This window comes from Girardinichthys multiradiatus, chromosome 6 (assembly GCF_021462225.1).
Source record: "Girardinichthys multiradiatus isolate DD_20200921_A chromosome 6, DD_fGirMul_XY1, whole genome shotgun sequence".
NCBI classification, from domain to species: Eukaryota; Metazoa; Chordata; class Actinopteri; order Cyprinodontiformes; family Goodeidae; genus Girardinichthys; species Girardinichthys multiradiatus.
The window spans coordinates 39364512-39386734 of record NC_061799.1 but is presented as its reverse complement, the minus strand read 5'-3'; the positions used below and the strand labels follow the sequence as shown (position 1 = coordinate 39386734).

General features: G+C 41.9%; 1 protein-coding gene across 4 annotated transcripts in view; it reads right to left on the bottom strand.

Annotated features, from left to right (window-relative positions):
• LOC124869479 (contactin-associated protein-like 4) overlaps nucleotides 1-22223 on the bottom strand; it is a 255881-nt gene that overhangs the window by 225007 nt on the left and 8651 nt on the right. For 3 of the 4 annotated variants that reach the window (XM_047367336.1, XM_047367335.1, XM_047367338.1), the window contains 2 exons: nucleotides 21604-21660; nucleotides 16453-16561 (listed from right to left, as the gene is read on the bottom strand). The gene's annotated coding sequence lies outside the window, so the exon portion shown is untranslated. The remainder of the gene's footprint in view (nucleotides 1-16452; nucleotides 16562-21603; nucleotides 21661-22223) is intronic. The other variant, XM_047367337.1, reaches the window with a different exon arrangement.

Here is a 22223-nt window from a genome sequence, read left to right as displayed (position 1 = left end):
CTGATACTTGGTAAATGTTTGTTTACAAGAACAGCAGTAAGAGGTTTCTAATAAAAAACTCCAAATCATTTCATTTCCTTGATGCTGCTTGACAACTAAAAGTATCAGCTTTGTTCACCTTTCTGTATGACTGAGGTCTGGAGACTAACAAGGCTGCATCATTACTTTAATATGCTTAGTCTTTAGTCACTGTTTTGTTGGGAAGAAACTTGTCCAAGACCTTTGGTAAATTGTCCCTCCTTTCAGGCCCTCCTGCACCCTAAGCAGCCCACAGCATACAGTAAGTATTATACCCCCGTGATTCCTTATGGGAATGGTGTTCTTTAGGTCATGCCTTGATAAAAATTTTTGTCAAACAAGGGGGTCAAGATGATGCCAAAGAGCTTCATTTTGGTCTCATATGACTACAGGTCATATGAGACCATAGGCTGTAGCCTATGACTTTCTCCCAAACCTTCTCTGAAGTACAGGGGTTGGACAATGAAACTGAAACACCTGGTTTTAGACCACAATAATTTATTAGTATGGTGTAGGGCCTCCTTTTGCGGCCAATACAGCGTCAATTCGTCTTGGGAATGACATATACAAGTCCTGCACAGTGGTCAGAGGGATTTTAAGCCATTCTTCTTGCAGGATAGTGGCCAGGTCACTACGTGATACTAGTGGAGGAAAACGTTTCCTGACTCGCTCCTCCAAAACACCCCAAAGTGGCTCAATAATATTTAGATCTGGTGACTGTGCAGGTCATGGGAGATGTTCAACTTCACTTTCATGTTCATCAAACCAATCTTTCACCAGTCTTGCTGTGTGTATTGGTGCATTGTCATCCTGATACACGGCACCGCCTTCAGGATACAATGCTTGAACCATTGGATGCACATGGTCCTCAAAAATGGTTCGGTAGTCCTTGGCCATCTAGCACAAGTATTGGGCCAAGGGAATGCCATGATATGGCAGCCCAAACCATCACTGATCCACCCCCATGCTTCACTCTGGGCATGCAACAGTCTGGGTGGTACGCTTCTTTGGGGCTTCTCCACACCGTAACTCTCCCGGATGTGGGGAAAACAGTAAAGGTGGACTCATCAGAGAACAATACATGTTTCACATTGTCCACAGCTCAAGATTTGCGCTCCTTGCACCATTGAAACCGATGTTTGGCATTGGCATGACTCACCAAAGGTTTGGCTATAGCAGCCCGGCCGTGTATATTGACCCTGTGGAGCTCCCGACGGACAGTTCTGGTGGAAACAGGAGAGTTGAGGTGCACATTTAATTCTGCCGTGATTTAGGCAGCCGTAATTTTATGTTTTTTGGATACAATCCGGGTTAGCACCAGAACATCCCTTTCAGACAGCTTCCTCTTGCGTCCACAGTTAATCCTGTTGGATGTGGTTCGTCCTTCTTGGTGGTATGCTGACATTACCCTGGATACCGTGGCTCTTGATACATCACAAAGACTTGCTGTCTTGGTCACAGATGCGCCAGCAAGACGTGCTCCAACAATTTGTCCTCTTTTGAACTCTGGTATGTGACCCATAATGTTGTGTGCATTTCAATATTTTGAGCAAAACTGTGCTCTTACCCTGCTAATTGAACCTTCACACTCTGCTCTTACTGGTGCAATGTGCAATCAATGAAGACTGGCTACCAGGCTGGTCCAATTTAGCCATGAAACCTCCCACACTAAAATGACAGGTGTTTCAGTTTCATTGTCCAACCTCTGTATTTCGATCTTTACTTGCAAAACTTTAAGACCACCCTATACATATGTCTTCAATAGCAGTGTGTGTGTTTCCAAATATGTCTTTGGTTACTCTGGCCCAAACTGCCTTTAGGTTATATATAAGCTCCTCCAGGTAGTTGTGGTTATTGAGACAAAGCCCGGTCTTGAGACCACATTTTCAAAATCTAGGTCTAGAGTCTCTGTGTATGCTACACTGTTACAAAGTCTTGTCTCAGCCTTGAAGGTGCTGGACAGTGTTGCCAGATCTCGTTAGAGAAACAAGCAACCAGGTCTATGAAAACAAGTCCAAAAAGCTCAACGGGCAACCCTCCACACTGTGTAAAACAGAAGCTGCTTGTTAACAGTATAAATATATACATTTATTATGGCATTATACATAATTATGCTAGTCACTTTTACCAAACACATTTTAATCATTTAAATTCTTTGAATAATATGAATACTTTTAAACTCTGATTAAAAAGAAAAGAGCACCCTGCATACGTAACAGTAAATTGACAGTAAACACAGTCACAAAAAACTTTCTTTATAAACTCTAATGAAAAGAAAATACATATTTTATATTTTTCCCATGTTTTCCCCACACGTTGCAACTCATTCTAATGCTGTCTCATCACTCATCTCCCCTTCAGGAGTGAGTGTGTCTAAGGTGTGCTGAGTCAACTCAGGCAGGCATTCGGGTTTTGCTTTGTTGTGGGGAGCTGGGAAATGATCAAGGGGTGTCACTTGGAAAGAAAGCAAAGCGTGAATAAGCAACTTCACGTTCAAAACAAGCCCAAAAAACCACAACCCGCGACTCACAAGATTTGCAAGCAACCCCAAAGTCCCTTATAATGAGCAGACTTGGAAACGCTGGTACTGGACTCTGGATTTTTTCTCAAGACCAGACAACACCTTCTAAATCTTTTTTTTTACTGAACCTTACAGTGTTTTACCACCAAAAGAAACCTCATTCTTGAACCGGTTCGGTTTGGATGCCTTCGAACCTGTTTTGTTGAGCACTGATGTGCAATTCCACCAGTTTTGTGAACCAAGCATGAGTCATCAACAGAGGCCGTTACACTACACGGGGAAACGTGGTAGCAAGACACCGAAGCTTGCTGAGCTGCGTTCCTTTCAATGCAAAAAGAGAGCATCCATAAACTTCAGTTAATACGAAAAAGCAGACAGTGAATCTGTGCAGGAACAATGATTGGTTCAATGTTTTCATTTACATATGTTCCATATCCGAGAGTGAAACTGAAACGAGTAATTATACAATGCGTGTTTAGTGTGTTTTTGCAAACATATAAATGTTTATAACTGGTATGTTTGTCGTCTTTGCTGCCATACTTGTTGCTTCTATTGTCGGGTGATGTTGTGGTTTGCACAGAAAAACCAGGTATTCTGTTGTGCCCGAGATTAACCAGAATTTGGGTCCTGGAACATATTTTCGGCGGTGGAGACCTGTGTCACCGGTTCAAAATCACGTTCGGGATTTGGAATGGGCTCTGAACTGCGTGGAAAGGGGTATTATTGCTGCATTCAAATGCAACCAATTAAGTTTTTTACTTTGAAAAGGTTGATGCTGCAACCTGGGCCCCTATGTGCCGTGGATGAGAAAATGAGGGAGGGAGAAACATTTTTCATAGTACAGTTATGTTTTTTCCTACAAGCAGAAAGAACACCACCAATTTAGTTAAGTCCTCCACCTCCACTCACTCTGCCAGTGAGTCAATTAACATATAGCTGGATGTATGCACTGTTCAGAGTTGCCAGGTTTATCTGTTTAACTGGTTACCAGCTTGTTAAGAGTATTTGTGGACAACTGGCATGTAGTTAAAGGTTTTCTTACATACAAGCGCAGCAGTGCATCGTTACTCTGGAGCCTTGTTGTAGGATAGCTTGCTAATGAGCTGCCACAGGCAGATGTTCTTTAAAACATTTGCAGCAACAACTGCATTATTATTACAGCAGTAGCCTTGAAAATAGACTCCCATTGGTTTGGTGTTGGACCTGGTCTCGCCTCCCCCAAAGTCTTTTTTATCTTACCGGGAGAAATAAAAATAATTCATGTTCTGTTAAACTTGTTTATATATACAGGCCCATCTAAAATATTAGGATACTTTGAAAATTAAACAATTCATTGCCACTCATTCAGGAATGGGAAACTCATTAAAAATAGGGTGAAATATTTCAAGCTTTTCTTGAATTTTAATGATTATGACTTGCAGATAATGAAAACCCAAAATTCAGTGTCTCAGAAGATTAGAATATTGCATATCAATAAAAAAAACTATATTTTAAACAGAAAAGTCTCTTCATTTCTATGCATTCAGTACTTGGCTGTGCTTCTTTTTGCATGTCTTGCTGCATCAATGCACCCGGGCATAGAGGCAATCAGCCTGTGGTTCTGCTGAGGTTTAATGAAAGCCCAGACTGCTTTAATAGCAGCCTTTAGGTCATCTGCATTGTTGGGTCTGGTGTCTCTCATGTTCTTCTCAACAATATTCCATATATTCTCTATGGGGTTCAGGTTGGACCAGTTTGCTGGCCAATCCAACACCATGGTCACTAAACCAGCTTCTGGCATAGTTGGCAGTTTGGGCCAGTACCAGGTTCTGCTGGAAAAGGAAAATCAGCATCCCTATACAGCTTGTCAGCAGAATGAAGTGTGAAGTGTTTTGTTTTTTTAGAAACAGTACATTTTCTGTTTTGCTGCATTGACTGTGGACTTTAGAAAGCACAGAGGAAAAACACAAGCAGGCGACTGTGGCTCAGTGCAGAATAGTCAAGTTGCATTCCGAAAGTTGTGAGTCCATTCCAGTTTTCTCCCGCCACATGTCAATGGGCTCCTGGGCAAGACAGTTAAACTCAATTTGTCTACCGATCTGTGTATTTGTGTATGTATGTGTGAGGGTGAATGTATGTAGTGTAAAAGTATGACTGGAAAACCTCTATATAAATTCAGTCCTTTTACCATCTAGCAGATGACATGGCATCCCAAATTATCATCGACTGTGAAATGTTCCCACAGGACTTCCAAGTAACATAGATTCAGTGCCTTCTTCCTCCAGACTCTGGGATCTTGATTTCCAGCTGAAACACAAACTTTACTTTCACCTGAAAAGATGACTTTGGACCACTGAGCAACAGGCCAGTACTTTTTCTCCTCAGCCGAGGTAAGACCCTTCTGACGTCTCTCGTTCAGGATAGGGTTCATCTGGGTATAGTGGCTCTTGAAGTGATGAATCCAGCCCCAGTCCACTCCTTGTGAAGTGCCCCAAAATTCAAGTCGGAGAGTAGACTGGTATGGCAGTTGCCGGGAAGACAGTAGAAGTGCTAACATGTGACAACTGCAACGTTTTATAATTTACAGGCAGGCCCCAAAGCCCCAGAAGGTGAAAACTGCTTGTGCTGATTCAGTCAGCATATTTCAGCCCATTAGTACAAACAGACCTATGAAAAAGTATTACAGCGTCCTTTTCACACAAGCATGCTTGCATCATTGTGGTTGAATTTTTGCCCACCCTTCTCTGCAGGATTGTTTCAGCCACATTGGAGCATTTTCGATCAAGAACGATCAGTTTAAAGTCATACAACAGTACTCAACCAGATTTAAAACGGGCTTTGGCTAGGCCAATCCAACACCTTCATTTTATTTTTTTGAGCCTTTTTTTTTTATCATTGTCTGGCTACAAAACCATAAGTGCAGTTAAGCTTAAGGTCATGAACTGATGGCCAGCCAGTCTTCTTCAGGCTTATTTGCCACGTTGTCCAGGTCCTGAAGCAAGAAAAAGCCCCAGACACTACCACCACATCAGCATGATGTTTTTCTGTTGTGTTAATTTTACACCAGATGTAACAGCACACACACCTTTCAAAGAGTTCCACAGAATAATTTCCCAAAGGTTTTGGGTATCAACATGTTTTTTTTAGCAAATGTTAGACTGGCATTTGTGTTCCTTTTACCTGTGGTTTTTGCCTTAAATTCTCCCATGGATGTCATTTTGCCCAGTCTCTTTCTTATTGCTGAATCATGAACACTAACCTCGACTAAAATAAGGTCTGCAGTGTTTTATGTGTTGTTCTTGGTTCTATTATGACCTCCTGATGAGTCATCAATGAGTTATTGGAGTAACTTTGGGAGGTCCGGCCACTTCTAAGAGGGTTCACAACCGCTCCTTATTTTCTCCATTTGTGGATAAATGCTTTGACTGTGGTTCACTGGAGTCCTAAAGCCTTAGAAAACATATTATATGGCTTTCCAGACATATAGATGTCTATGACTTTGTGTTCATCCATTCTTGAATTTTCTTTAAATAGGGCATAATGTGCTACGATTTGATATCTTTTTGCCTGTCACAGGTTGTATTTAAGGGATTTATTGATTCTAAAGGTCAAGCAAGTAATTCAACCTGGTTGCGACTAGAGAAATTAAACTTACTTTCCAGAGAATGTAGTTAATCACAGTTCCTTCATGATTTAAAATAGGGCATCACTTTTTTTCCTTTATTAAGTGATTCTATGATTTCATTTTGTTTCCTCATTTGAAAATTGTGTTTTGTATTTACTCATGTTATCTTTGACACTAAACTTAGTTGATCTGAAACATCCAAGTTTTCTAGGTAAACATAACAATGTAAAACCATACCAGCCAAAATTTTTAAATCATTAAGTAATATCATTCACAGTGCCATCTACCGTCCGCCATAAAACTGTCCACATCAGACAAGTAAAATCTTTATTTTTTTATTTGAGGAATTTACCTTGGCACATATCCAGTGGGCATGAATCAACATAAAATCCTAGTTAAATGTCAATGGCCACTTGGAGACCATGGAGACCCATCTGAAATGGTGCATCTGACAAAATTTACAGCTGAGCAAAAGCAGAAAGTTCATTCAGCTTTCCTGTTTGAACTTACATGATCTAAAATAATTAAATATAATAAAGGCATGCATTTTCACGTTAATGGTCTTATCTGTATGGGTATATAACTTTAACACTTTTTTTTGTTATGTTGGTCATAATAATGTTAAATGGAAATCTAATATTTTCTAAGAATTACCCCCAAAAACAATAAAGCACATTAACTAATGTAGATCATGGTTTGCAAATAGGAGAATCTTTTCTTTCAAATTTACAATTTGAAAAACTGCCCTAGTTTTTTTCACACTGGTTTATTATCCCAGTACACAAATCTCATTGCTTCATTCCTGCACTCACTGGGTCCACAACATAATACTGCTTACTCAGTTACTGAATATTTTCTGCACTGATGAGGAGCAATAATGGATTTTGTAAGCTAAGCAGCTTAGCAAATTGTGTCAACCAAGCATCAAAACAGTCAATTGCCAGGCTGACAAAGTGATTTTTGCTATCACCTTGTGATATCTTTCTCATTGACTTGCAGGTCATATTTCTAACTTGCCAACAGAAACAGGACTTTAGAGATGTTTAACTTAGCAAGTACAATTAAAAACACACAAAGCCTTGCCAATAGAAAGCCTTTTTACTCTAACAGCTCTCTAAAATTTCAGTTTAACAAACCAAATGACTTCTGGAAAAGGTTTTCTTTTAACATATAATACCAAAGTGGGACATCTTAGCCATATTGCATTTAGTATAAACATCTTCACTCTGTAAAAGCCAAGACATTTGCAACTGGAGATGTGTCTCTATAACTTGCAGTAGCAACAGTAATAATTCAGGTTTCGTGGACTTTGATCTAGAACTGTGACCACAGAAAGGCATCAATGTAAACTGGGTTGTTACTGTATAAAGTTGTGAGGTTGCATGAAGTGGGAATGTCCAAATCAATGGAGTGTCTGCTTGATAATTAATGATCCAGCTTAATATTGCCGTCTCTTTAGCTGCTTGGTTCTTCCACATACAAACTGCAGCACAATGGAGGGGTAATGATGTGGATCTTTAAAGATGCAAAACCTAGATACTTGCAGTCATTGAATGGGCCCTGAACTCTGTAATGTAATGACATTATACAAAATATCCTTTCGCTGTCAACACATCTCTGAACTGTATCAGACCAATGAAGGTGTGTTGTGTTATCTCGCAATGCCTGGTTCACGCTGCAGGATTTTTTTTCTTCCGACCTCAAATCAAGGATATTCAACATGTTGGATTATCTGGCCCGGATTTCCTACTGTCTGGGGCAGTGGTTCACAACCCTGCTCCTCAATCGACTTTACAATAACAGCCTTTAGATGACAGCAGAGCAAACTTCTGCAAAGTTTTCAATGTGACCACAGAGAGTTCCACCAATCTTAACTAGCTGAGGAGCAGATCCACGGTCAGTGGTTTTCTTTTCCGCTGGGATGATCTGAATCAGAGGCTGTGACACTGTTGGTACCATGAGCTGCTGCAGATAAGAGCGTACATCAAGCTGCATGTTCATATGAGGACAAATAAGGTGTGGGTATCTGTTTTAGTCTGCTGCCTCTGTCTTCTCCTTACAGGCTGCGTCATCTTGTTGCTGCAGAGACAAAGACGACAAGAGTACAGATGCTAAAACAGCCTCCTGGCTGCTGGGTTCAGCCAGGATTTTCAGCCTGACGGTTCCTGATACAGTCCAGAGGAGACTGGATACTTCTACACATTTATCAGCAGCAAACAGCAGAGCAATTACACCACAAACTACAATGGATAAGATTACTGGAAACAGCTTCTGAAAATGAACATAACTCAGAGTGAAAGCTTCTCTCTCTCCATTTAACATTCATTCATTTAGACCTGTTACCATGCAGTCAAAGGATTTCCTTGCTCAAATTTACACTGGTGATTTTTAGGACTGGTGTGTAGCTGTCTGGCAGGTTTTAGTTAAAAACAGATTACTGATGAACAATGTCCTTTTCTTTTTAACCTAACATCTCTTGTCTTTGCAAACAGACGTTATTCATGTTTTCACACAGAAAAGTCTATTTCATCAGAGTTTGTCTACTTTTGAGAAAAGATTTTAGCATTTTGGTACCACAAGGTTTTAATCAAAGTAACGCTTCAGGCAGAAGGTTAAAGGGGTAAAGTAAGAAGCATTTATGTAAATGAGAGCAAAAATCAGAGCGTGAGATGTTTTTCAGTGGAACACCAAATGACTTAAGAAGTGGAACTTGTTGGAGGTAATCAGGCAAGACAGCGAGGCCTTAGGCCGACGGTGGACAAACTTAACAGAGCATGTAAAATCACAGCATTCAACATTCTCCCAGTGGAGCTCAATGATCTAATTGAGCATGCTGTGTTAGCAGATGCTGCAGGATTTAGTCATAGATTTTTATGATCAAGATCCAGGTACTGCCAGTTTCATATGAATAAAAAAAAAATCATAACTATTCAGGGTGGAATGGAGTTCAGAATAACTTGCAGCAGTTAATTTATGAAATTCATATTTCTCCTTTTACAAAATGTGGAGACAGATAGGAGTGCTGATTCCTGACGCTTAATGCTAATCTGCTATTATTTGCCTTGATTTGTCCTTGATGGAGGCAGCTGCACCCTCAGGCATGCTAGAGAAACTGTCTGGAATAATGCCTAACATGCGCACACACACACACACACACACACACAAGCTGAATATATTTTTCACTGCTGATCTGTATCACTACCTCAGCCAGACAAAGATAATATGGGTTCTATAGTTAACTGTTAAATCCTAAATATATATTTTACCTGGTAAAATAAAGTTTTAATTAGATATAGATTGAACAGGATTAGCAAATCATTCTATTCTGTTTTTATTTATGTTTTACACAACGTTCCACCTTCACTGGAGTTGAGGTTGTAAATTCTGATCCATTTGCGCGATCAGAGAATGGCCCCAAAGCACATTTGAAAGATTAGAACAACTTTACTTATTTGTTGTGTGGAGAGAAACTCCACACAACAAAGTTTCAACATTCGTCTTATACAAAAATGGACAACACTGTTGTGTAATGAGTCCGAGGAAGCTCAAAGTAACCGAATTAGACTAGATACACCCACCACTGTGGGATAAGATATGACATGGACAGTTTTTCCACTTTGAGTAGATAATAATTTGAACTGGAAGGTGTGTCATCGCCTCCCAGAAGTTATAAAAATCTCTGTGTCTGGAGCCAGCAGAATAAAATAACCATCACTGCACTCGAACTCTCCATTTCTATTTTGTTACTTTGCACAACGCTCTTTATTTCCCTAAACTCCAGAAGCTTTTACTTTTGTTGGGAGTTTTGTTTTCAATGTTTGTCCTGTGAGGATGGTGTGACCACTTATCGATCAATCTACAAATGTCACAGCATCGCTGTGGATCAGCAGGTTGGCCTTTGAGGAAAAATCTCATTAACTTTGCAACATTGCCATTCTGCTGTCAGTCGTCAAAACGAAAATGCCAAAAGAAAACTGGGACCTTTGCTCCTGAGCGGAGAGAAATTTCAAACATGGGAGTTAAATGGTTAGGAGACTTAAACTTCGTCCTTTTCACTTTGGTAAAGCCTGATAGCTTAGCAATTATGGGCTTTGTTTAAAAATAATACACACCCAATACATTAGAACAATGTGCACAGTGAAATATAGTGCTGGGTCTTTTAATAAATAATTGTGTTAAAGGAGAAATAAGAACACACTTTGTATCTTGTTCAACATTCATCACTAAGGCTCAGAGAATTAAACTGCATCTTTAGAATATCAGTTAACTATAAAAGTGTTATTTTGGCATAAAGGGTAAATCCTTCACCTCTAAACTATTACTGTGGGGTGAGTCATGTGTTACAAGTCATGTAGTATAGCACCTTTGTCTGTCACACTTTTTCTTCCACTCAACTTTCCATTAGTAGGCCTGGATGCAACACTCTATGAACATAAAAGTAAACGCCTAAACAGCAATGATAAAACTGTGAATATAAGCAACGAGTGATTGACACACTATGGCTTATGCTTCTTCTAGAGGGGGTTACCGATTGTATCCTAAACAATTGTCGGGTCAGAAGTTCTATCCATGGGTTTTGGGCAATAAAAAAGCCATAACCTCATATTTCTGCGCTGAAAAATACTTTTATTTTTATTGATCTCATCAAATATTGTATTGCAAATTATACATTCGTTTCCCATTTTGAATTACTAAAATAAACAAAACTTTTGATGCACCTGTATGCAGTACAACACCAACAGACAATTTAGGTTGTTTATTTGCAGGTAAATGATTTTTAAGTACATGATGATGAATGAGATTAAGAATCTGTATAAAAATAACAGCCAAAATGTTTGTAAATAGTCTCACTACTTTTCTCCCCATATTTATTCCAAAATATTTTCCACAATGTGTTTATCACTCTAACAAGCTCTAAAGAATGCCATTTTAATTCAACAGACACTTCTCCTGAGACTGATTTATATGGTTTGTTATGTTGCAACAAATATTTATAAATTTCCAAGCACATAACTATTTTAAAAAACATACTTTTTGATTCTTTTTAAAGGCATCAACTCATAGTATTGTCTCTTTAGGCTCCTGTCAAAGAAGAGCAGATAACCTGGAGAAACATCCAGGTGGAAAAGGGGGTAAATGTATTTATTATAGGATGAGTTTTCAGCTCATTCTGACAGATAGGAGTTAGCCCTGTATGGGAATTAAAATACAGAAGGAATTCAGAATATTTTTAGAGAGGTTTTCTCCTGAAGTTTAGCTGTTCTCCTTCTGAAGTCTGATTCTGTCCAATCTCTGCCATACAGCAGGAGAACGACACAATTGTTAACAACCTGGAGCTAATGCCACGCAGGTTAATCTATAAAGAGATCCCTCGCAGAGTTTGTAGAAATCGTTGAAGCTCAAAGCCTTGTGGAGACAATTGCAAACAGAGAGCCTTAAAACTCAGATCTGCAGTGGTCTACCTCCAAAAAAGAAAGTGTTTTGGCAGTTTGCTGTACTGTTAACACAATGCTGAAGCAGAAAGGCATCAGCAGTAAACTTAGAGCAGCAATAGTTGCTGCCCATAAATTTGGAAAGAATGAGAAGATAATTTCCAAACAGTTTGAAATTTGAGAAATCATTTTTCAGCAAGAAAGAGGTTTCACCAGTGGAGAAGATTTAAGACAGATGCCTATCTTCCCATCAGTGTAAATCCCAGCAATTCACCACAAGGTTAAACCAAGCAATGCTCAGAGAAATGACAAGAAACCAAGAGCGCCATCTCAAATTCTACAAGCCTCAGTTAGCATGTTTAATATTAATGTTTATGACAGTTAGAAAAAGATAGACCAAGTATGGCATGTTTCTAATAAGAACATAACAGCATGACATTGGGCTACAAAATTGCACCTGAATCAACCACAGATCTACAGAAACAATGTAATTTAGACATATGAAACCAAACTAACCATGTTTAGAAAAAGCAAACACAGAATAGCTGCACCTCATTCAAACTGTCAAGCATAGTGGCGGAGGGATAATTTGAGCTTGTTCTTTAGCACTGGACCTCTGCACCTTGCTGTCAACAAGTTAACCCCGAGCTCCTATGTATACCAAGGTTTAGTCGCGTCAGCTGTCTGTCCTACAGCTGAAGCCTTGTGTAAACTGGGTCATTAACAGGACAGTACAGTGGCAAACGGGTGCAAACGCTCAGCAAACCACAAAAGCGCGCTGCAAACACATTAAAGATGCAAACTTCAAAACGCAAAAATCAAATGCAAAAACAACAGCAAGTGTACCAGTTGTCTGGCGCACTTCAATTGGTTGGAACGAGTTTGCATCTATTTTTAAACTTGTTTTTGTATTTGCAGCATTTTTCCTCTTGCTTCTGTCTATGTTCTGTGATTGCAGCATTTTTCTTTTGCAGCGTTTTTCTGTTGCATTGGATTTCTATGTTTGTGTGTTTTGGAGTTTGCATCATTCACTGGAGTATAGACTCTAAAAAATAATTGCCATTTGCTGAAAGAACAGCACACTCAGAGCAGTAATTAGGCCAAAAAAGTACAAAAAAATATACATTTTACATGTCAGATGAAAAACCTTCTTTGTCTGTAAATATGTTCTTTCCAGAACTCCTAGAGGGGTATAGCTTTAGCTTCACCTGGTTCAAATTCTGTAAAAACTCTCCTATTAAGCACCTTTTGCTATCCTTACTTTTAATCAATTAATCGGAATGTCATGTTATGACATCCTTGGACTTGGTTTGTGTTTTTGTATTAACCGTTCTTAGGTCTATGGTTTCCTTTATTGTTAATTAGTTCCACCTGTCCCTTATGCCTCCATGTCTCCTTGCCACACCTGTTCTTAGTTCCTGTGATTACCTGCCTTTGTTTTCTCCCTGTATATTAGTTGGTCTGTGTTCTTTGTTCCCCGCTGGTTCCTCCGTCACTATTCCTCGTTCACTACCTTGTTTATGCTCAGTTTTGCTACGTTACAGAACTATGAACACATGTACGTTTTTGGCTCGACTCATGTTTGTACTTGCTGGATTATGTTACGTTTTGGAGACCTTTAATTAAAGAAAAGTCTTCCTCTCATCATGCGGCTGCCAAGCTCTTATCTGCACTTTGGTCCAATCCAAACCAAGAACGTGATATTAGGAACCAGCCATAAACAGGACCAAGCAGACAGAGTTAAAGAACTTAAGATGTGGATAAAGCAGCAAGAGGAGACGCTACAAGCTATGTATGGAGAGTGTGTTGGATGTATTACCTGATCGGAATCATACCTCTCCAGCTTGTTCCTCCTCCAGGCGACGTCGCCCTCGCCGCAAGCGCTCCACCCCAGCTGCAGCAGCTCCGGCCGAGCTCAACCTGCTCACAGTTGCTTCACCGGAGCCATCCACGTCAGCAGTGGCACCTGCTGCGGCCGAATTCCCCGCTGGTTTTGGTTCCCACCCAGGACGACGTCGTCGCCGCGGAACAGTCGCCATTGGGGAGGTTCGGATGGGCGCCTCCAACCCTTCTACGGAGGGTCCATCCGCCATGGCCTCCTCGCGGCTATCTTCCCCGGAGTTGGTGGGTGGTCACCCACCGCCCTCTGCAGGTCACCAGTCGCCGGTGCAGCCTCCAGCCCTGAATTGGGTTCAAGTCAGGCTGGAGAAAATGAAAGAGGATTTCATGAAGGGACGTTGCTGTGATTTTGTGCTTCATCTAATGGATCATCCAGAGGATCTGAATCTGGTGCACTCTGTTCTACAGGCCGAATTCATTGCTGAGGGATGGCTCGACGCTCCAGCTCGTCTTTCTGCTGGAGGTCCTTTCGACCCTCTTCTTGTGGCCGTTAGAGCAACTCAGAGCTCCAAGGATTATGAGCCACAGCTATCCGCCGTCAAGCTTCATCAGTCACAGCCTGCAGCCAAGCCACTGGACTCACAGCAGGCAGCCAAGCTGCTGGACTCACAGCATGCAGCCGAGCCTCTGGACTCACAGCAGGCAGCCGAGCCACTGGACTCACAGCATGCTGCCAAGCCGCTGGACTCACAGCATGCAGCCAAGCCGCTGGACTCACAGCATGCAGCCAAGCCTCTGGACTCACAGCATGCAGCCAAGCCGCTGGACTCACAGCATGCAGCCAAGCCGCTGGACTCACAGCATGCAGCCAAGCCTCTGGACTCACAGCATGCAGCCAAGCCGCTGGACTCACAGCATGCAGCCAAGCCGCTGGACTCACAGCATGCAGCCAAGCCGCTGGACTCACAGCCTGCTGCCAAGCCGCTGGACTCACAGCCTGCTGCCAAGCCGCTGGACTCACAGCATGCAGCCGCCGGGTATACACAGCCTCTCATCCTAGTTCCTGAGTTTCCTGAGGGGTCTGAGGACGGACCGCCTATCATCCTAGTTCCTGAGGGGTCTGAGGACGGACCGCCTCAGATCTTGGCTCTAGGACCCACTGACTGTGCTCCTGGGCAGTCTGACAGCAGAGCCTGACTCTTTGCCTGACACACCACAGCCCGACTATGTGATGACTGACTTTTTGACTGACCGTACGCCTGACAATGCACCTGACAACTCTAAGCCTGGGTCCATGCCGGATGCCAGGGCCAAGTCTTCAGGGTGTCTGCCTGGGTCCAAGCCGGACGCCAGGTTCAAGTCTCTGAGGATCTCGCCACGTCGCAGACCGCCTGACTCCTCGCTTCGTGGGCTACCCGGGCATCTCTGCTGCCTCCGGATCATCTGCCTCTTCGCTGGCTACGTCGCTGCAGGCCTCCAGAACACCGGCTTCTTCGCCGCTGGCCTCCTGATCGTCGGCCTCTTCGCTGGCTACTTCGCCGCAGAACTCTGTGGTGCAGGTCCGGTCGCCCGCCTGAACTCTGTGCCTGCTGGGGACGACCTCCTGGTCGTCCGCCTGAACTCGGTGCCTGTTGGGGACGACCGCCCACCCTGGTTGGGTTGTTTTTTGTTTCTGGCCCTCCTTCCGAGGGTCCCTTCCGCCCACCCTGGTTGGAGTATTTATGTGTTTTGGACAATGTGTTTTCTAGTGGTCGTCTGGGATCTGACCTTGAGGGGGGGGTTATGTCATGTTATGACATCCTTGGACTTGGTTTGTGTTTTTGTATTAACCGTTCTTAGGTCTATGGTTTCCTTTATTGTTAATTAGTTCCACCTGTCCCTTATGCCTCCATGTCTCCTTGCCACACCTGTTCTTAGTTCCTGTGATTACCTGCCTTTGTTTTCTCCCTGTATATTAGTTGGTCTGTGTTCTTTGCTCCCCGCTGGTTCCTCCGTCACTATTCCTCGTTCACTACCTTGTTTATGCTCAGTTTTGCTACGTTACAGAACTATGTACACATGTACGTTTTTGGCTCGACTCATGTTTGTACTTGCTGGATTATGTTACGTTTTGGAAACCTTTAATTAAAGAAAAGTCTTCCTCTCATCATGCAGCTGCCAAGCTCTTATCTGCACTGTGGTCCGATCCAAACCCAGAACGTGATACGAAAAATAGTCGACAGATTGCACCCGTTAGTGTATTTGCAGCATGCGTTGCTGCGCGTTTGCACCTGTTGGCCACCATAGGACAGTGATCCCGAACAACAAATCTACAAAAGAGGAAAGAATGCATTACATGACCCAGTGAAAGTCCAGACCTCAACCTTATTGAAATCCTGTTGTGGGACCTTAAGAGAGCTTGAGAGCAAAACTGAATATCTGCTAACCTCAGTAAACTGAAGAACCATTAGAGAGAGGATTGGGTCAAAATTCTTCCAAATTATATGAAAAACTAATGAAGCCAGATTGAAAAGTAGCTCTGAATAAACAGTGAAATATGGCCAGGCCAACTTAAAGCCAGGCAGGGGATCCTGATGTGTGTTTGTTGTCGTCAGTGTTTTTGTATCGTATCATATAAAGTTAAAGTGAATGTTTTGTTTTAATCCTTTAAAATGACAATTTTCAGGTATTTCCATAAGTGTAAATAGAACAATGGTGAGCAGTGGACGGTTTGGTTTACGCGACCTCTGCAGTTGACAGGCCTTCAAGGAAAATTTTATATGTCAAATGAGCTCACAGGGAAGTGGCTGAGCTGCTTGTTAAGTCAGATTTCTCTCTATGGGTTTAATTCAGTGGAGAATCTGAGTACAAAGTTGGCACACTCCACCAACCTGCCTGTTAGAATGTAGTCTGCACAGACACTGCAATCATTGTACAAGGCTGTTTACATGTGCTGCATTTAAATGTCGAAAGGAAAACATATTTACTTTGAAAGGTGGTAAAAAGAGCCTGAGGTGGGCTTGTTTGAATTTAAGGTATGTTGGATTTCAGCAACATACCTTAAAGGTGGTCAAGCTGTTGAATACACACACTTTCTCCATTGTCAGATCTTCAGGTAACTTAGTCCATCCTCGGCTGGTCAACCTGTTCAGGTCAGTCCTCATTTAGCTGTTTAAGAAGACATAAAGTGTAAAGCTAGAAAAGAAATAAATGATTTTTCAACATATGAATACACATTAGGTAAGAGAAAGGGAAGGTTTGTGTTGGGATTCAGAGTTTTCTTTACAAGACAAAGCAGATAGCAGAAATAGAAACGGACAATTTAAGTAGCCGAGATGATATTGTGATGCAGGAAAAGAAAGAAAGGAGTCAGGAATATTTTGGTTAAATCTTTATCAATATCAACACAATATTCACCAGTATTGTCTAAATTACATGATCGTATTTAGTCCTAGATATAAATCAAGATACTTTGACCTGCATCTGCAGACATGTGTCGTCTCTTTTCTTATTGCCATGTTTGGCAATAGTCTACACAGGCACTGTAATCATCATCCAAGGCTGTATACATGTGCTGCATTTAAATTAAGAAGGAAAAATATGTTCACTTTAAAAAGGTGGTAAACAGAGCCTAGATGAAATTAGGACAATCAGAATAATTACATACACCCTTCATAAAAAGGGCCGGAGGTTGTATTTCCATCTGCAGGGGGATCACACTCCTCAGCCTCCCTGGTAAGGCCTACGCCAGGGTATTGAAGAGGAGAGTCCGGCCGATAGTCAAACATTTGCTTCAGGAGGAGCAGTGTGGTTTTCGTCCCTGCCATGGAACACTGGACCAGCTCTACACTCTCTACGGGGTACTCGAGGGTTCATGGGATTTTGCCCAAACGGTCCACATGTGTTCTGTGGACCTTGAGAAGGCATTCAACTGTGCCCCTCATGGTGCCCTGTGGGGGTCGCTACAGCATTACATAGTCGGGGCCCTTTATGAGGGGCCATCCGGTCACTGTACAAGCGGAGCAGGAGTTTGGTCAGCATTTTCGGCACTAAGTCGGACCTGTTCCCGGTGCATGTTGAACTCTGGCAGGGCTGCCCTTTGTCATCGGTCCTGTTCATAACTTTTATGGACAGGATTTCTAGGCGCAGCCAAGGGCCGGAGGGGGTCTGGTTTGGGGATCAGTGGATTTTGGCTCTTCTTTTTGCTGATGACGTGGTCCTGCTGGCCCCCTCTAGCCAAGAAGTACAGCCTGCACAGCGGGGGGGGGGGGGGGGGGGGGGGGGGTTCGCAGCTGCATGTGAAGCGGCTAGTCCAAGGCCATGGTTCTCGACCAACTTATCGCTTTGCTGTGTCTGTCTTTTCCATAGAGAGAAGGAACTGACCCCTTAATCAGATTATGCCCTATAGCAAATCCATCCTTGATACTAGTGGAGGTTGCTGAAGCACTCGTCATTTATATGGGGAAATAGGAATCTCCCCATTGAAGTGGAAAAATGTCCATGAAAAATAAAATTTAACCAGGCACTTTGAAGAGGTTCTGATGCTGGGGGATGGTGTAAGGAATTTTTTGGGTTAATGCGCTCAACAACTGAACCAAATTTATCCTAATCCTAATAATACTGGTTGAGCTTGTTGACTACAAAATCGCAGTGAGAAATAAAAATGGCGGATATGCGAAATTGATCACCCAGAAGTCTGTGAACTTGTTTCGATGTTTCGTAGCAAATACTATGACGAAACAGTTAGAAAAGCATAATAGATGATAGAGAAAACTGAACGGACTGAAAAATACGACCCAAACAGAATATATAGATATCTATGCAGCACTTGGAGAGGCTAAATTCAACTTTTCTGCCATCCTACAGACTCCAGGTACACAACAAAATGTATTTAAAGGCTAAAAAAGGCAGATGTTTAATAAAATTAAAATCAAAACTACTTTATTAATCCCAAAGGGAAATTAAATGTTGTGGCTCATATTATCCAGGTTCCTTCAAAGAGTTGTAGATGCTGATGGCTGTGGGCAGGAAGAATCTCCTGTAGCGCTCCATCTTACAGCAGATCTGAAGAAGCCTCTGACTGAAGACACTCTGTTGTTGTACAACAGTCTCATGAAGAGGATGCTCAGGGTTCTCCATAATGTTCTTCATTTTATGAAGAATCTGTCTTTCCACAATGATCTCCAGAGGTTCCAGAGGAGTCCTCAGAACAGAGCCAGCCTTTTTTATCAGCTTGTTGAGCTTTTTTAAGTCCCTGGCTCTGATGCTGCTTCCCCAGCAGATGATGGTAGAAGAGATCACACTTTCCACAACAGACTAGAAGATATGCAGCATCTTGCTGCAAACACCAAAGGACCTAAGCTTCCTCAAGAAGTACAGTCTGCTCTGTCCCTTCTTGTAGATGGCATTTATACTCCTCCACCACCTCCAATTCTTCTCCCATGATGGAAATAGTTTTTGACTTATTCCTGTTTCTCTTAAAATCTACAATCATCTCCTTTGATCTATAGACTTTCAAGATGAGATGATTCCATGCACACCATGCCACCACCTTCCTGTACTCAGCTTCTTGTCCATCTCTGATCCACCCCAGAATCATCCGAGTATTTCTGTAGATGACAGGAGTCTGTCTTGTACTGGAAGTCTGAGGTGTACAGAGTGAAAAGGAATGGTGAGAGTACAGTCCCCTGTGGTGCTCCTGTGCTGCTGACTACCTGGTTAGACTCACAACCCTTCAGTCTCACAAACTGTGGTCTGTTTGTCAGGTAGTCTTTGATCCAGGAGATTGTTGAGGCCTCCACCTGAGTCTTCTGGAGTTTCTGACAAAGCAAATCCGGTTGAATTGTGTTAAATGCACTGGAGAAATCAAAGAACTCACAGTGCTGCTGACTTTGTCCAGATGACAGTGGGTTTGTTAAAGCAGATGTATGATGGCATCTTCAACTCCAACTCCACAGCGATAAGAAAACTGAAGGAGGTCCTGAAAGTTTATATTTTGCTTATTCTGGTGGGCCAACAGGAGTCTCTCTAGGACTTCCATGATGTGGGATGTCAGGGCAACAAGTCTATCGTCATTGAGGACTGATGGGTGAGTATTCTTTGGTACTGGAATAAGACAGGACTTCTTCCACAACACTGGAACATTCTTCTGGGCCAGGCTAACGTTAAAGAGGTGCTTCAGAATCCCACAGAGCTGCTCTGCACAGGCCTTCAGGACTATGGGGCTGACATGATCTGGACCCTATTCCTGTTCAGTCTTTGCAGCTGTTGCTTCACCTGACTTCTTGAGACACACTGGTGGAAAGCGGAGGCAAAGAGAGCATCAGCACCTTCTGATTTGGTTGAAGGTAAACATGTAGAAGCAGTAGGATCCGTAGCTGAGGTGGAAGATAAAACATTTGAGGTGTGACAGGAAAGCTGTGGGTCAAAGGAAGGTGGAATGTCTGTTTGGCTGTGAGCAGGAGAGGAGGATGCTGAGCTTGTTTCTGAACTGAACCTATTGAAGAATATGTTCATTTCATTGGCTCTATCCAGACCTCCATTGGTCTGATCATCCTTCTGCTTGAAGCCTGTGATCTTCTTCATCCCTGTCCACACATCTCTGATCTTGTTTTGCTGGAGCTTGCTCTCCAGCTTCCTCTTGTACACCTCCTTGCTGTCTCTTATCTTGGCTTTAAGTTGCTTCTGTAAACTCCTCAATAATTCTCTGTCTCCTCTCTCTGAAGGCTCTTTTTTCTGGTTAAGCAGGTCCTTCAGGTCACTGGTGATCCAGGGTTTGTTATTGGGGAAGCATCTCACGGTTCTGGTGGGGTTGATGTTATCCACACAGACGTTAATATAGTCAGTAACACACTCAGTGATGGCATTGATGTCCTCTCCATGTGGCTGGCACAGTGTGTACCAGTCTGTAGCCTCAAAGCAACCTCGCAGAGCTTCTTCAGCTTCCAAGATACAGAGATACTGCAATCTGCTGCCACCTTGAGAGGCACATTTTTTGCATGATGTGTCCCCTTTAATAAAAACTTAATTTATGTTTTCACTCTTATTGGCAAAATTGATACAATTAATTTTCTTGGTTGATCTTCTGACAAACACCCTGCTTTAAAGTACAGTCAGCAAATTTTCAAAAGAGTTGAGGTCAAGGTGGTCTGATAAGCTTAATGTTTCCTTGCTTATCCATTCAAAAGCCAGTTATGATGTGTATTTCAGATCAATGTTTTGTTGGAACATAACAGCTGTGTCCAAACCTGAACTATGCGACCTAAACTATCATCCTCAGATGAAAGAAAGTGAGTTACAATGTTCAGGAACTACCCCAGATTAAAGCTGCACAATATATCACAAATATATCCTCATCTCAATATAAGTATGTGCAATACTCATATCACAAAGGACTGTTTGGAGTACAAGAATTGTAAAGTAATATTACAAGTGTTATGTACTTGTAATTTACATGCTAATGTAACTCACGGCGGCAGATGCTCACACCACACAAAAATGACATTGCCCGAAATGCTAAAGGTCCCAGAGAGATGGAAGTAGGCCTGTCACGATAACAAATTTTGCTGGACGATAAATTGTCCCAGAAATTGTGATCAACAATAATATTGTCACTTGGAGACCATTGGAGACTAATTGGAGACTAATTTAATGACAACAGCATAATAATGCAAGTAGCTACACCCTCTCAAGATCTTAACTTAGTTTTTCAAAGAACATCTAACACTGGAAGTGAAAAGAATATTAAATTTCCAAAATAAATAAACAACCAAAAACAATAAATAAATGGATTATAAAGTCTCTAAACAAATTTGCCCTTAAAAAATATTAATACATAGGCTCAAACAGGAAAAACTGCAAATTTTATAAACAAAAAGTGCAAACTAACAACAAAAGCACTCCATTTGAATAAGCAGATGAAGCAGATGCCTCAGCCGGCCATTTGCGCATCTTTGTTGTATTTCCATGTTTAGTTGGTACTGTTTTGCAACAAATGCGACATACCGGTTCACACAGGTTAAGTGGTTCACCACGCCTGTTCAGTTTGAATCCAAAGTGTTCTCATACTGCAGCTGTCGCATTCGGCTTCGTAACCAGTTCTATCTCTGGTTTTCCAAATCTCAACTAGCGTTTCTCTGGCTTGTTACTTCTAACAGGCCTCTCACGCCACACTCTGAGGTACGTAACGAGACCGTGCGCCTGGCAAGTACCTGATGCAAGAGTTGACTCCTCCTTACGCTTAGGAAACGAGAAGGGGAATGGTCATCCTGTTAGTAGAAAGAGGGAGAAACAAGGAAAACAAACAAGCAAATGGAAATTAGTAAGCTCATTTTAATTTATCATGCGATTAATTGATTTATTGCTTGATGCGACAGGCGTGGATGGAAGCACAGAGAGAGAAAAAAATAGACATATATCGCAACTGATATTGTCATCGCAATATTCACCAATATTATCACCATCGCAAGATAATGTGTTAGATTTCAGTTCAGATGTCACTGTCCACCTGTACTCGATTGCTCTGTCCAATAAGCTTCAACAGAAACAAAAAACTCACTGTCAACCACACACATCAATTGCCTATTTCTGGTCGATGAATCGTCTGTTATGTTAAACTATACATTTAAGAGTCTCCATTTGGAGATGAGATTTATTATCCAAGAAACTTTAATGTATTTTAGTAAACATTTTGAACAACTGATGTTGTGCAAATGTTCACAGTACTCGCTGGTGCAGCTGCATTAGCAGTGAACTTTGTTACTGCACTATCTCTAACAGGACGGACGTGATTAATTACATCCTAAAAGGATTGAATTTAAGTGGATTTTAA